Consider the following 13,925-nt stretch of genomic DNA (forward strand, 5'->3'; position numbering starts at 1 on the left):
TTGAATTGTGGAATTTTCCATGGTCTCTTTACAATAAAACAAAGGGGTTCTACTTGATTTGGAATTAATTCCTCTTGATAGACATCTTTAAGACCCAGTATTGAAGGACATTCCTTTCATGATTTTTCTTTACATATAACATAGGTTTCCACATTTTTTAAGTCAAGAAGGCATTCTCTCAAGGCATGCTTCTTTCTACATTTTGGAAAAGGATAGATAATGCTGCATTTTCAGCCTTTTTCTTGTTTTTTATTTTAAGGGTATCTATTTGTTCACTAAGACTCTGCAAAATATCTATTTAAAATTTTTCAAGCAAATGTCCTATTTCTCTTGAAATGTGTATGCATAACTCAAAAATATCTCCAAATGATAATTGATAAATATCTCCTTTACCCATCAAAATTGAGAATATATTACCACTCATTCCTAATAGATTTTAGTAAGGGAGCTTTCAAAGTTTCTTCATCTAGACTATGCATTTTAGCCCTTTTTACATTATAAGCTAATATTTCAACAAAATCTTCAATATTTTCATCTTATTTTTGAATAATTTTAAAGAATTCATCTTTAAGGTTATGGGGCATACAATAATCCTTGTCTTTTTCTAAGAATGTAGTTTTCATTTGTTCCCATTTTCTTATAAAATGTACTCCTAAGCCCATAAACCATTTTAATGTTGCATCCTTAAGGGTGGTTGGAAACAATTTCAACTTTTGAGTATCAAGAAAGTAGTTATAGGATCTACACAAGACTTCAAACTCAAAGAGAAATGTTTCAGGATCCTCATTTCCTAATGCATGAAAATTAGGAAGGATGGAGGGTAAGATATTTTTCATTGTGGTTGTTGTATCTTCATCTAAGATGGGAAATCCAAAATGTTTTGTATATCCTCTACCACCTCCTCTTCCTCTTCCTCCACCTCTTCCACCTCCTCTTCCACCTCCAATCCTAGGTTTTTCACTATTCACATTATGTACTTCTCCTTCCCCTTCTCCTACCATTGTAGATTCCTCAGAACTAATGTAAGGTTCCAAAATTGGATTTTCTAGTTCCTCCTCTAGATCCTCTTATTCTTCTATCAATGTAACTTTAAATTATGTTTCTTCTTCTTCCTCTTCACTAGGGATTTCTAGTTCTTGTCCTAGAAGTTGTTCTCAAGTTGAATATAGAAAAATTACTCCTTCAGTTGGCGATGTAGGATCTTCTTCTACTACTACAACTTTAGTTGAAGAAGTTGATCAATCTTTAGGTTGGATTTCAGGTCTAAGTACCATACGAAATCTATTTCTACCTACAATTTGTGGAATATGAGTTTGGATGGATCGTGTGGCACTACGAGGTCGTGGTGGGGTCATTGGTGATGTTGGAATCAAACTCCTACCTCTACTTACAAATCTACCTCTAGAATCTCTTTCCCTATGCATATTATTTTTTATTTTTATTTTTAGTTTTTTAAGGAAAAGAAAAAGAAAAAGACTCCTATATACACTTCCCCAGCAACGACGCCAAAATGTTTGGTAATTTAATTGATGTTAAATTACTTACATGAATTATCGACCAGGGGTAGTATACTGATGAAATGTGTGTGCATTGTATGTGCTAGGAGTCCTTGGCACTCAAACAATTCCTAAGTAAATTTGAGATATCAAAATGCACATGTTTCTCTACAACTATGTAAGTAAATAAATCACTCATAAAAATGGAATCAATTCTATTTCTCTTGCTTAAAGGAAAGATAAAAGTCTTCTTGAAATAAAATTCACCCTTGGTTCACACTTGTTAAAAATAAAATCACACACATACTTTCTTGAAATAAAATCGCACACACACTTGCTTTAAAATGAAATCACAGGCACACTTTCTTTAAAATGAAATCACACACACTTGCTTGTAAATGAAATTTAACAATGTAAATAGATCTACTCTTGACAAAAAGAAAGATTAACTCTACAAATGAAACTCTTATCTATAGACCTTTTTGGAGTTTTTTGGAGAGAGAGGAAGAAAACCTGGTTCTAGGGTTTAACAAAGGAAGTGACAGAGGTAAGTAGGTAACCATGGAAGCGCAGGGAGGATGGAGCTCCACTCCCTCCTACATTAATGTAGTTTCAAATAGAGGAAGGGAAGGGAAAAAGAACAAGCCTCTATAATCCTTAGAGGAAACGAAAAAAAATACTAAAACCCAGAACGTGAAAGGAAACAATACCCATGCAGAGCAAGGGACCCACGAGGAAGAGTGACGAGAGGAGAAAGCAGAAGACAGAGGTCAGGGAACATAGAATAGAACCAAGATGAGGCCCTGTAAACCCAAGACCAATACTAAACCGTGGGTAATATTGAATGATCCAACTCTGCAAGAGCATAGGGATCATATGGAAAACTATGCTATAATATGCAAGTTTATGGGAATCTGGCCGACAGAGAAAGCACTGTACACTTGGATAAAATAAAATTGGAAACCAAAAGGAGGGTTAAATATACATCTTGGATCCAAAGGTTTCTTCACAGTGATGTTCACGAACATGGAGGACAGGGATAGGATTTTTGAAGGAGGACCATACTTCTATGTGGCAGCTGGTCTATATATGCAGCCATGGATGATGAACTTTGTGTCGGAGCGAGAAACATTCACATCAGTACCGGTATGGATTAGACTCTACTCCTTACCTCTAGATTATTCGATGCCAGAGTCTTTAAAAGCTATAGGCAATAAATTAGGTCATTTTTTAAATATTTTAGAGGCAACACTATGAGGTAAGTATACCTCCTATGTCCGTATATGTGTGGAGATGGACCTATCAGGAGGTCTTCCAGATGAGATCATTATAGAATTCTATGATGACGAATGGGTTCACACAATTGACTATGAGAATATCCCATTCATATGTCACAAATGTCATGAGCATGGACACCTATTCAGAGATTGTCCTCTTAATAAAAGGGAGGAACATATAAGCACCAGTAAAGAAAAATACCATACAGGTTTTACTAAAGTGGGAGGGAAAGGGAAAGGAGGGGGAAGGAAGATACAAAATAATCCCAATGATAACAAAACAAGAAGTCAAAATAGATTTCAGATCTTAGAAGAAAGGGAAGAAGCTGAGGGCAATCAAAGGAAAACAGAGAATCCAACAGAAAGATGGAAAGGAAAAGAGACTAGCATGGAGTTCACACAGGAACAAAATGAACACACAATAGACGCACTGAGCACCATGGAAACATAAAAAGACCATGAAATGACTCAAAGTGAAAGTGGTATAGAGGACCAAGACTTGCCAGAGATCTTGGAAAGGGAGAACCTAGAGCTAGAAAAGTTTCTAGAACAAGGAGAAAACCTGGGAGTAAACTCCATACCACAAGAGGAAGTAGACAAGGTACAACAGATATTCCTTAAAAAGTTACACCAAAAAGCTGCAGGAGTTAAAAGAGGACATGACAACTAGGAAAACAAAGGGGCTTCCTCAATAGGATTAATAACGGGAAAATTGGCAAAGAACCCAGGCAAGAAGAGAGGAAGAAAGAGACAGAAAGAATTGTTGCTAGAGTGTGGCAAACTCATGATTGACTCATGAAGGATGAAAGACCTTTCCAGTTACTCGTTCAAAACCTCACCTCAATGAACATCACAACCTGGAACATCAGAGGACTAGGGAGTAGAAGAAAATAGAGGAATCTAAGCAATAGGATGAAAGAGGAAAATCTTGACATAGTATTTATACAGGAAACAAAATGCTCAGTGGAGAAGGTCAGAGAAAAACATAGCAAATGGCTAAATAGATATGAATATCTTGAGGTCAAGGCAAATAAATCTGTTGGTGGCATTCTCACTCTATGGGATCCGCAGAAATTTGGTATGCTTGACGTGGAGGCATCCAGACACCACCTCTCCTTGATTATCCAACATGTAGGTCACGGGCAGTGTTACATGATCACCAATGTCTGTGGTCCTCAACCAATGGAGGACAAACTTCATCTCCTAACTACACTAGAAGATATGAAAAAGAGATACCAAGATTTACCCTAGATTCTAGGAGGAGATTTTAACATGATAAAATCACTCACGAAGAAGAAAGGGGGAACTAGAACACTTGGTAGGGATTCAGTTTCCTTCCAGAACTTTCTCACCAATATGAAATTGGTTGATATGGACACTAGCAATGGAATTTTCACTTGGAATAACAAAAGAGGTGGCTCTACCCAAGTAGCCTCAAAATTAGACAGATTTATTATCTCAGAGGAACTTCTACTCATGGGGAGTGTCCTAATAGCATTCATCCTTCCTTTTGGAGGTTCAGACTACTATCCCATCCAATTGGAAGCTTCTCTAATTAGTGAATCGAGGAATATCCCTTTCAGGTTTGATAACATTTGGCTCACGCACTCAGATTTCCTCATAAACGTTGAAAAATGGTGGAAAGAAGAGCTACACTTGCAAGGTACAAAGATGTTCCTTCTACATCACAGGCTCAAACACATTAAAGGCAGACTCAAAGAGTGGAATAAAAATGAATTTGGTAACATCTTCAAAGCTAAAGGAGAAGTGGAAAGGAAACTAAAGGAAATAAATCAAATCTTTATCACAGAAGGCTACACAGAGGAAAGGAAAGAGATAGCAGAGTCACTTCAGCATGAATGGGAAAACAAATGTCTACAAGAGGAAATATTCTGGAGACAAAAATCCAGAGTCCGATGGATTAAGGAAGGGGAGTAAAACACCAAATTCTTTCACAGATCCATCATAGCTCACAGAAACAACAACAGGATTGTGAAACTTATAGATCATCATGGTGTAGAAAGAAACACTCATGAAGAGATGGAAGAGGTTCTAGTTCAGCATTTTCAGAGAATTGCTGAGGAAACTACAGCAGATAGATCACAATTTACTGAAAAATTTACACAGTACATTCCTAAACTGGTCCTCAGAGAAGAAAATTACAATCTCAACAGACCAGTGACAAAGGAAGAGCTTGAGGAAGTCATCATAGAGATGCACAATGGGAAAGCTCCAGGCCTAGATGGCTTCAATGTGGACGTTTTCAAGACATGCTGGAGGATTATAAAGCATGATATCCTGGAGGTAGTAGAAGACTCACGTAAATCTAAAAAAGTCTTGAGGGCACTCAATGAATCTTTCAGATCCTTAATCCCCAAACAGGAATTGGCCACCTCTCCGGATAGATTTAGACCTATAGCATTATGCAATGTTGTGTATAAAATAATATCCAAAGTAATTGCCAACAGACTTAAACCTCTCCTCCCCACCCTCGCATCTGAGGAGAAAACTAGCTATGTGGAAGGGAGACAAATTATGGATAACATAATTCAAGCACATGAAGTGGTTCATTCACTCATCACCAATAAGCAGGCAGGGATGATAATTCAGTTGGACATAGCGAAAGCCTATGATAAACTTAGTTGGACGTACATAAGAGCAATACTAAAAGCATGTGGCTTTGACTATAATTGGATTAAGTGGGTCATGGCTCTTATTACCAGTTCTAGTTGTTCAATTCTTCTCAATGGCTCTCCCTCAAAAACCTTCAAGCCTATAAGAGGTCTCAGGCAAGGTGATCCTCTTTCCCCTTTCCTTTTCATCTTAATGATGGAAGGGTTAGGTAGAGAAATTAGAACTGCTAAGGAGGAAGGAAGAATTCAAGGTCTGAGACTCACCCGAGGAGGGGATACGGTGACACATCAGCAATTTGTGGATGACACTATGCTTCAAGGCACACCTATAGTCAAGGAAGCCAAAGCATTCAAGCTAATTCTGCATGAGATTGCTATGGCAGCGGGTACTGAGGTAAGTCTTACTAAATAAACGATTTTCTTTTTCAATTCTAATATTTCGATTCAAAGAAATCTATCCAAAATATTTGGCTTTCAAAGAGATTCATTGCCCTCGAAGTATCTGGGAGTTCCCCTCACTAATAAACCATTGCACAAGGACATCTGGGAGCCTGTTTTAAATAAATTGAAAGACAAAATCAACAGGTGGACAAACAAAGCCCTAAATCTAGCAGGAAGGCTAATTCTTATTAAGGCTATCCTCCAAACCATCCCTATCTGTATGCAATCAGCCATTCCGGCACCAACTGGGGTCAGTATTCAAATAAGAAACATTCAAAGAGACTTTCTCTGGGGGAAAGGTGAAGAAAATAAGAAATGGGCCCTAGTGGCATCAGAAAAGATATGCAAACCTAAATCCCATGGAGGCCTGGGTCTACATGACCCAGAAATTCTAAACAGAGTTCTGGGAGCTAAATTTTGGTGGAGATGGCTAAAGGAAATACAATCCCCCTGGGTAAAACTATGGAAGCAAAAGTACGCAATGAATTGGCAGGACACGAACCTCATAAGAATGACAGGACAAGTAAAAGGTTCTCAAGTTTGGAACAGGGCCTAGGATAATAGAAAAACATAGTTTCTGTGAGATCAAAAGAGGAAATTTGGCCTAGTTCTGGGAGGACAATTGGCAGCAAGAGCGCAATCTCAATAATGAGGATTTAGCTAGCATCCAAGCAGATACCATCAATAATGGATTAAGGAGGGTTAGTGACTTTTGGGATCAATCAAGGAATAATGGAAAATGGAGAATTTGGAAACTTTCAGTTTACAATGAGATGAGCATGCTGAATACTCAAGCTACAGCCCTCAGAGGTCTTTTGGAAAAAAGGAAAAACTTAATTTCAACCTCGGGTGATCAATTAAGATGGGGAAAGCTCAAGGTAGGTCTCTTCACCCTTAAAGAGGCCAAAAGAATAGCCACAGGGCTTAACCTTCCAAGTACTGACAAGACTTGGAAAGAACTCTGGGATAACCCTCATTAGATGAAGGTCAAACTATTCAAGTGGTTGGTTCATCAAGGCAACATTCTGAGATGGAATAATCTAAGAAAAAGAGGCTTTGTTGGCCCCTCAAGATGTCACCTATGTCGACAACAGGAGGAAACCACAAATCATTTCCTCAATAGATGCTCCTACACTGCCACACTATGGAACTGGGTTGGAGATGTCTTCAAGTAAACAGACAGGCACGAAGATGACATCATTGTTACGCTGAAAAACTGGCAGAAAACTTTTTCAGATAATGATACAATAAACTTAGCCTGGGTGTTGACTCCAAGGTTCTTAATCTAGCATGTATGGAAGGAGTGCGACAACAGGATTTTCAAAGACAAAATGGGCCTAGTGAGCAACATCCTAAAGCTAATCCTCAAGCAACTCAAGGAGACTATCCACATCCTGGGGGGTGTTTCTACTGGAAAACCCATAGGACACAGAGAGGCAAGAATCCTGGAAAAGTTGGAGCTTCAGGTTCATCTCCCCTAGTGTCCTCTGCAGATCCATAAGAATACCTCAAAAGGTAAGGCTTTCTAGCAACCCCCTTCTCAAGGTTTTTTAAAATTTAACATAGATGGAGCCTCAAAAGGAAATCCTGGAGAAGCAGGTTATGGAGGGGTCATGAGAGATGAGGAGGAACATACAGGTCATTTTCTACAGTTATCTAGGTAAGACAACCAACAATATGGCTGAGCTCATGGCGATGGAGCTATGATTGGAAATATTGCTCAAACACAACATTCATAATGTCATCATTGACACTGACTTGGAGTTAGTAATTAATTCGGTCAAGAGGATAAGTGGAGGAGCAGCACCAGAAAAAATCTCAGGTCACTGGCAGATTCCACAAGTCTACTAAAGAATTCAATCACACCTAAGAATTCTAAGAACTCTTAGGTTTGTGCATGTTTGCAGGGAAGCCAACAAAGTGGCAAATTGGCTTGCCAATGAGGGGGTTAGAAGCAAGCCTACCGTCATGTGTTGCTGGGGGGAGGACGTAATGGAGGACAAAATGAGGGATGAATGCTCAGCGTGGGCCCTCAACGACAAACAACAATATCAGAATAAGCAACGAGACAATATTTCACTTCATGTCAATGCATCATAAGTATTTCTCAGAGGCTGAGCAATGTAAGTTCTCACAAGAATCCTGGGAAAAGATAGTCATTGGGCTAGATGATTTCTGCTCGAAAGGAAAAAACTATGAGGAAATGGGCTACTGTGAAGAAGGACATTCCATGCACGAGGTGATCCTTCCGGGCATGTCGTCCTCGTGTAACACATTGGAGGATAGAGGTTCTGGGAACCAGAATAAAAAACTACTTGAGAGAAACCACCTGCATCGGGCACCCCTTGACCCGGAAGCAGTTTTCCCGGATGGTAAGCGATGTCACTAAGCAAGCGACATGTGGCGGGGGAAGAAGAGAGATTAGTACCCTCATCATGTGACATTCCTCAGGCTTATTGGCAGAGCGATGTTGATAGTGGCCATCAGATTTGGAGGGGGGAGATCAATGGCCACAGTTTGTCGTGCAGGTTTGTGGGTCCGAAAGGTCAAAATTGCTTATGGTTTACCACTTTCATCGGGAACCCTCCAAATAAAAGATGGTTTACATGGAAAGCCAGCGATGCCACTCAGTGAGAAGCACATGGAGAGGGATGGGAAAGGAATACAACGCTCATTGCGCGGTATTTATCATGCTTTTAAGCCGCGCGATGTGGGTACTAGCCATAGGATCTGAGGGAGAAGATCGACGGCCAGCATTGGTCGAGCAGTTTAGGGGTTTTTCCATGGGCTACTGCTCCACGCATTTTGGTTTTAGTCTGCCAGATCAAAAGGAGACAAATCAACGATGGATAACTTTGGGTTCCATGTGCATGCCTAAGGTTCTAGGGCTATCTTGGCCTTGGTTTTAGTTTACCTATGGATGGGTTTTTTTCGGGAATGTTGTGTAGTTTTCCCTCTTCCTTTGTGGGGATTTGCGCCTCTGTGCACTTGTTGTAACTTTTGTAATTTATTTTCTTTTCTAAGTCAATAGAAGGACCGTCTCTTGCTTAAGCAAAAAAAAGAAAATCGTATCTATATAAATGCAATGTAAAGTTATGCTACTGATCTATGTTAACTTAGTTAACACTTTGTCCATGTACACAGGAAATCTCACTTTGCTCGACAATAGAATGATTAAATAAACCTGATGCAAAATAATCTTAAACTTACATTCAAAAATCAAAACTCGAGCGATTAAACGAATTAACAAAATCCTACAAGAAACACAGAATGAAATGCTACTTTCAAATAAAATAAAACCTTACTATCTCAAGGAGGCCCTCCCGCAAGAAGTAGGTGTCAACATAATGCCTTCATGAGATAATTAACCATGCATTAAGTTGCAAAACAGAGGAATAAAATAACATCTATAATTGAAAAAATATAGTTTAAAAACAATATCCAAATATGTGTGTGTCATGCCGAGAGGCATATTTATAAAACTCCTACGCATAACTATTTCATAGTATTACATCCTTGTGCTAATCGACAATGACTAAAATTAACCTTAAACGATAAAATAGTGTGATTTCTTAATGATTTGCTATCAACGAAGCAAATCATGAGGCAGAATATATGCATTCACTAATTCCTCACACACCTGGTTTTCCTTCCTCAGTGGTTGATTTTCTCTTTGATTGAGCTACTATAGTTCTTTCCTTACCGATCTAGGTTATGAAGGTAGGAACAAATCATTGTACAAACTAATTGCCACCTGCCCATATGCCTTATTTTGCGGTTGAAGCTTCACAACCCGTCAAACCTTGGACTTAGCTACAGAATCATTGTAATTCTGTAGCTTAAATATTGAGTTAAATAATAAAGAAAAAATATATTTATGAAATAGAAGATAATTATGTACCTTCTATGCCATAAGTCTTGTAAACTAATACCCAAATTAGAGTTATGAATGTCAAAAAGGGAAGAATGGAGTATAATAAGGTTGTCAAAAAGAGGTAATTTTGGGGTTCAACATCAGTAAAGCATGCATATTTGGGAATTTTTGTCTACATCACCAAGTGTGAAGAATAATGTGGGTCATCTCATTTCTGTGATCAATTTTATTAATTTTTTCCTCGTGAAATTTAGTGTTTTTGAGCCCCATGTAGATGAGTTTGAGATTGCATAACATCCTCCAACAAATAGTTAGTGAGAAGAGTTTGAAGGTGGTTTTTAAGGGATTCAATAGGAGTAAAATTGAAGTTGTGGTTTTCAATCAAATCTTCGTCTTTGAAGAAAGGTTAAATACCAAGGTATTACCTACAGATACCCCGAAATCATTTTCTATGTCGTTGTAATCTTTGTTTGCATGTTTGACTAACAATTTAGAGACTATGGAAATTTCACCAATTTACATGGAAGGATGCAATTGTATCACTTACATAACAAAACATGTAATGTATATCTCACTGTTTTACATATCAATAACATCAATGCTAAGGACTTGTGCAAATCCCTTATAATTTGTGAAACTATGTAATTCATTCTTTGAAATGATTCTAAATTTTATTTTCCATGAATGAGTGTATGTTTTCTAAGATTTGATGCAATTTTTTTGCATGTGTCATTAGTTTGTTTTGAGTGCATGGAATAATGGTGAACGTTATTGGGTTGTTTTGGATCACCAATATTTTTATCTTTCAAATACAACACTTGGAGATTAGTGAGCATAACAAACCTACAAAATAACAGATCATGTGAGTAGTAAATAGGGGAAGGTAAATTTTTTGATAGTGTGAATCATGTTCAATTTTGTACATGTGAATAGTAAATAGGGGAAGGTAAATTTTTTGATAGTGTGAATCAGGTTCAACTAATTAACTGTTTCCCTATTCCGAAAGGGGAGCGATCTGACAAGGTAGTTAATGTTCGGCAGGGGTTTAGGAACCGCGTGGAGTGTGATTATCATAAGGACGGCGATCGTGATCACCAAGCGAGTGAGATGTGTTTCCCAATGCAGGTAATGGGTACGTTGCCGAGGTCCCCAACGCGATGTTATGAATACATTGGGTACGATTCAAATCATTCTAAATTTCATGGGGCAAGTGTTAAGGCAGGTGTCAGGCGAGTGGTGTTTATTAAGAAGGTGGGGTGGTGGATTAGGATCAGACATTCCTTCTGTAAATGCGCCAGGCATCGTCTGCACCTCCTAGTAAATTTTAGTATCCAGAGAGTGCGTGAGTGTAGCATGCAGCCCACGGCCGTGCCCAGTATGGATGGGCGAAGAGTGCAGGAAGATGGCCGTCGGACAAGAAGCATGGGAAGGGTGGAAGACCAGCCAGTCAAAGGCTTGTCGGATGCTACAAGAAGCATGGGAAGGGTGGAAGACCAGCCAGTCAAAGGCCTGTCGGATGCTGCAAAGGGAAAAGCTATTGACGAGGAGTTCTTACCGCGCGTTTATTTGGAGATCCCTGATGGTTCGGAGGAGGAGTTTGATATTCATGAATATTTAGTAGATGACGATTTGAGGTGGGCGACAGGCGGGAAGATAGGGAAGAGAATCCGGAGGACAGACGATCCAGTAGACTCTGAGGAGGGCAGGGGTGGTCGCCGAGGAAGAGGACGGCCGCCGAAAGCTCGAGGAACTCCACGGAGCATGGGAGTGAGTAGTGATGAAGGGGGTCGCGGAGGAAGGCAATCGCAGCGTCGGGTCCGAGGCAGGGCCAGGAGGGATATGAATAGAAAAATTAATGAAGCAGAAACAGCCTACACTCATGGCACTAGCCAACACATGAGAGCAGTTATAGATCAACTGGAAGAGGAAGCCATGCAAGCAGCTTCAGACCCAGAAATGGAGGAGTGGCAGACCTTTATCCCTCATCCAGGACATACACGCGGAAGGTTGTCTTTATATAAACAATCTTTGCATGCTTATTGGGGCATGAAACGACTTCTGGCTAGGGCCATGGAGCAAATTGCAGTTGAAATGGTGGATTTAGTCCATGGACTCCCTACTTTTAAAAGAGAATTGAGGAATATCTAGATGACTCTGAATGTCCAAAATTACAAGTTGGACAAAATTCTGCAGTTGCTGAAGGAAAATGGTTTCGAAATCATGGCGGAAGGTGAACCACAGATGAATACCTCAGCTCACTGATGACTGGACTATGCTGTCTACAGGTTTTCAAAGGCTTTGTTTGGCTTTTGTCAATTTTGTAATCTTTAATGGAATTGTCTCATACAAGATATAGGTTGTTTATGAATCTCATAGTAGACAATTTTGTATGGTTAGATAGGTTAGATATGTTCTTCTTATGGATGGCAGTTAAGAACTATAGACTGGTCCCGGTTTCCCTTCAGGGCGGGCAATGACTTCTTTTATGTATCTAGCTAGTTTGTAAGTTTCACGATGTTTTTGAAGTAATAGAATTCCTTACTCAGTTTACAGAAAAAAAAAAAATTTGTACGAGAGAATGCATACTTGTTATAATAAATACATATACAATAAAAGTTATTTATTTTAACTAGTGAGGGCCATTTTCAATTCTTCTTGATGTGAAATCGTCTACAAAGCTTGAAGAGAAGTTATGTATAGTATTACTTCCATCAAGGAGATTAACAAGGTATATTTTTGAATAAATGTGTTTGAAGTCTAAGGTTTGGAAGATAGGGATGAAGTTCTCTTCATGATTTTGAATCTCATAATTGAATTTTCCATAAGTATTGATTGGATTATATTAGAATGATTCTTTCTAGAAAATCATATATGTTTGAAGAATCTATTTCCTCCGCACCGTATTTTCACGTCAATATATTAGGATAAGTATATAAAATGGAGATGAATGGGAAGAAAGAAATAATTCCATTGCATCTATCATTGCTATTATGAAAATTTATTTGAAAGTTAGCTAGTTGTATCATATTAGAAAGAGAGAAAACAAGGGAGCAAATATTGTTAGATAATAAAAGGAAATAAAATTTCAAATAATAAACTAAGTTTGATGTTATATGTGAAAAGTGAGAAATTGTATTAAATTTACGGACCTAATACATGTTAAATACCAATATTAGGATGTCATTTGCTATTTTTTAGAATATATGTTCTTGGTTAGCTACGGTTGATTAAGTATGGTTAATAAACTATCCAATTGGAATTTTACACAAAACTTAGCATAGGGTCATATTGTCATTTTAGAAGCCATAATTATTGTATTTTAATATAAAAAGAAGTATTTAGATTTACTATTTTATAAATAAAAAATATTTATTGTATTCTAAATTTTAATTATGCATTAAATAAATAAATAAAATCAAGCAAGATTCAAAAGTTAGTTCAATTGGTCGAGTCCCCATTGTTAAGTATCTAACCGATTGGGAGGTTACAAGGTCAATTCTCCTCAACGCTCTTGGAGTTAGGCCTTGCTAGTTTGGCCAGTGGGCTTTAAAAGATTCCCTTCGGAATTGACCTGCCCAGAATTTTCTATGGGAAAAAAATATCAAACAATCGTGCTACTGCAAAATTTCTATAGATCAATCAACAAAAATAATTTTTTTTAAAATAAAAGTGTGTTCATTCATTCAAATCACTGTTTTAAATTATAATGAATTAAAATTTGTCCTCACATTCCATTAGAGAATCCAAACTCAACCAAAAAAAATTAATTTCCTTAAGAACCAAAAAATAATAATTACTAAGAGTCTATTATCGTCCTCTCTCTCTGTTCGAAGTCAAAGAGCCTATTAACATCATGGTGTCTATTATCGTCCTGTCTCTTTCTCTGTGCGAAGTCAAAGAGCCTATTAACATCATGGTGTAGCTTTATTATAGAGGCATGAAAAATTAAAAAAAAATTATCTACTTGATCCTATGATTATACATCAATAAATAACTTATAAAAAAATAAAGTTTTATAATTCATATATTTATAATCCACATAGTTTATCAATATGGATGTTTTCCAAAATAATATTGATTTCTTCACAAATATAACTAATCAATCCATAAATAGAATCTACAAACTCAAAATAAGTATATAAACAATGTTTTTTATTACAAAAAAATATTTGTAAAAATAAATCCAAAAATCAAAACTCTTTCA

Source organism: Pinus tabuliformis, chromosome 5_1 (assembly GCF_031772625.1).
Source record: "Pinus tabuliformis cultivar Carrire ecotype Pingquan chromosome 5_1, CPIR1, whole genome shotgun sequence".
Classification (NCBI taxonomy): domain Eukaryota; kingdom Viridiplantae; phylum Streptophyta; class Pinopsida; order Pinales; family Pinaceae; genus Pinus; species Pinus tabuliformis.